We start from the raw sequence: 2,997 nt of genomic DNA on the forward strand, positions 1-2,997 counted from the left end.
TGCTTCGGATTCTGTGTCTCCCTCTCTCTCTGCCCCTCCCCAGCTTGCACTCTGTCTCTCCCTCCCTCTCAAAAATAAATAAACATTTAAAGAAAATTTTTTAATAAATAAATAAAAATAAAGTGAACAACTCAATGGTTTTTAGTTTATACACAGGGTTGTGTACTATCACCCCAGTCAATTCTAGAATATTTTCATTGTCCTGAAAAGAAACCCTGTACCCCTTAGCCAGTACCCTCTGAATTCGTTTTCTAGAGCTCCGGTAACAAATTACCACACCCTTAGTGGATTAAAATGACAGGAATTTATTCTTTCCCAGTTGTGGAGTCCAGAGTCTAAAACCAAGGAGATGCAAGGGCCGCGTTCTGTACAAAAGCTTTATGTGGGGATCTTCCCTTGACACTTTCACCTTCTGGAGGTTCCAGGTGTTCCTTGGCTGGTGGCCACGTCACTTTAGTCTTTGCCCCCATCTCTGTGTGATCTCCTCCAGATGTCTGGGTTTGGGATCTCCCTCTGCCTTTCTCTTATAAGGACACATGTCACTGAATTTACGTCTTGCCCAAAATCTAGGATGATCTCGAGATCCTTAATTACATCTGCAAAGACCCCTTCTTCCTAATAAGGTCGCATTCATAGGCTCTGGGTTTAGAATACGGACACATCTTTTTAGGGCCACCATTCAACCCACTGTACCCCCCTGGTGCTCCCAGCTCCCCCAGCCCCTGGCAACCACTAATATACTTTCTGTCTCTACACATTTGCCTATTCTGAACATTTCATGTAAATGGAATCATACAATATGTGGTCTTTTGTGATTGGCTTCTTTCACTTGGTATATTTTCAAAGTTCATTCATGTTCTAGTACCTATCAGTACTTCATCTCTTTTCATATCCATTGTATGGATATACCACATCTTTCTATCCATTCATCCAGTGATGGACATATGGGCTGTTTACACTTTTTGATTATTCTGGCATGCTGCTATGAAAGTTCATGTCCTCTTTTATTATCAGCAAAGCAGAATCTCACATCTGCCTCCTCCAAATCCCATGGCCATGGTGTCTGTGATAGGCAATTTCTAAAATGGCTCCCAGTGATTCCCATCTCCTAGTATTCATGCCCCGTGTAAAATCCTCACCTTAAATGAGAGTTGCACTCAGTGGCCTGTGTCTAAAGAATGGGATACGACAGAGATGGCACTTCAAAGATTCGGTGGTAAAATACTGTGACTTCCACCTTGCTCTCATTCTCTTCTTGTTTGCTCACTTTTTCATTATAATAAGGGAAACTGTCAGATCATGAGTTGTCCTATGGAGAGGTCCACAAGGCAAAGAACTGAGGGAGGCCTCTGGCCAAGATACAGTAAAGGCCTGAGACCTGCTGACTATCATGAGTGAGCCTAGAAATGACTCTTTCCCCAGCCAAGACTTCAGATGAGACCGCAGCCCCAGATAACAGTTTTGATTGCAGCCTTGTGAGAGCTCCTGAGCCTAGGGCCCAGCTGAGCTACACAAGGATTCCTGACCCATGAGCTATGAGATAATAATATATGTATATGTTATTTCTAGTCACTAAGTTTTATTGTAATGTGTTATGTAGCAAGAGACAATACAGTGAGAATAGAAGAAAAGGTAAGTTTGGGAGACTCTGGGCTTCTGGAACGATGGTGAGCCAGGGATGAAGTTGTTGGGAATGAGTTCTTGAACCAGAAGAGCTGGTGTTTGGAGGGTTGTGGCTGTGGATATCCCAGCCCCAAATCCCATAAAATGATTTGACTTTCTTCTTTTGGGTGGAGAAGTGTTTAGCTAATCAGAGTGGAAAACTCAGGTATAAAATACCCTCTTCTGCCTCTGAGTCTCTGTAGTACTGAAGGTATGGAAATGGAGAAGGGGCAGTGAGTAGCCCCAGACTGGCTCAGAAGCACCACACAGAGTTGGTTCAAGAAACCAAAGATCTGGGCTCCTAGGACACTGCTGTCTCTAATGCAGTAGATTTCCCAAAGGGCACAGAGAGGGTATTGTCTAACCCTCTAAGAGGGTGAATACCAGAGGACAAGAAAACATCAAGGTCTAATGAAGAGATCAAACTGTGGAAGATTATATTCCAGAAATGGCTGCAATAATATCTCCTCCTACATAGTCTTCCTGCAATGTGATTTGGTCTCTCCCCCATCAAGATGAAGGGTCCCTTTCCCTTGAACCTAAGCAGACCTAAGTGTCTCCCTCAATCCGTAGAGTATGGCAAGAATGATGCTCTGTGACTTCCAAGGCTACTCCAGAAAAAAAGGCAACAGAGCTTCCATGTGGTTACCTGTTTCTTGAGATGCTTGCTCTTGGAACCCAGCCGCAATGTTGTGAGGAAGCCCAGGCCACATGGAGAGGTCACGTACAGGTGTCCCAACAGACAGCTCCAGCTAAGGTCTCAGCCAATAGTCTGCATCAATCACCAGACATGAGAGAGTGAGGAGGTCTTTAAGATGATTCCAACCACCTTCTGACTGAAACCACATGAAAGAACCCAAGTGAGAACTGACTGGCTAACCCCAAAACCATGAGAGATAGGAAGAATAAATGATAATTGTTTTATATCACTAAGTTTGGGGTTATTTGTCGCACACCTATAGATAATCTGAACCAAAAAAAGATGCTTTAATCATGAAGATGACACCTAGACAGTAAAGATAGACAATAGACAGATGGATGACAGGCGTCCAATGAGAATTTACTATGTACCAGATACTAGACCAAGTGGTTTATTGACATCAGATTCTCATAATAATCTTATGAGGTTGATATTCTTACTTACCTGGGGTTACACAGCTAGGATGGAGCAGGTCCCCCAGACTCCAAGCCCATGCCCAGTGCAGGGTGGGGAGCACAGGTGAGGAAGGGAGGGTGAGGGAGTTAAGGATGAAAAGTGACAGAAGTTCCAGGCCTTATGAACTTAAGAAGAATTTAACCACTCACTGAACCAGTCTGACCTCTTTTCTGAATGCC

The 2,997-nt window shown here is 43.7% G+C and overlaps 1 long non-coding RNA gene across 1 annotated transcript; it reads right to left on the bottom strand.

Moving 5' to 3' along the window:
* Positions 1-285: 285 nt before the first annotated feature.
* LOC122484757 lies at positions 286-2,599 on the bottom strand. The gene is made up of 2 exons (XR_006297698.1): positions 2,312-2,599; positions 286-523 (listed from the first exon to the last, which is right to left on the bottom strand). It is a non-coding gene; the product is annotated as an uncharacterized LOC122484757 (long non-coding RNA).
* Positions 2,600-2,997: the final 398 nt, after the last annotated feature.

This window comes from Prionailurus bengalensis, chromosome E1 (assembly GCF_016509475.1).
Source record: "Prionailurus bengalensis isolate Pbe53 chromosome E1, Fcat_Pben_1.1_paternal_pri, whole genome shotgun sequence".
In the NCBI taxonomy this organism is placed as follows: domain Eukaryota; kingdom Metazoa; phylum Chordata; class Mammalia; order Carnivora; family Felidae; genus Prionailurus; species Prionailurus bengalensis.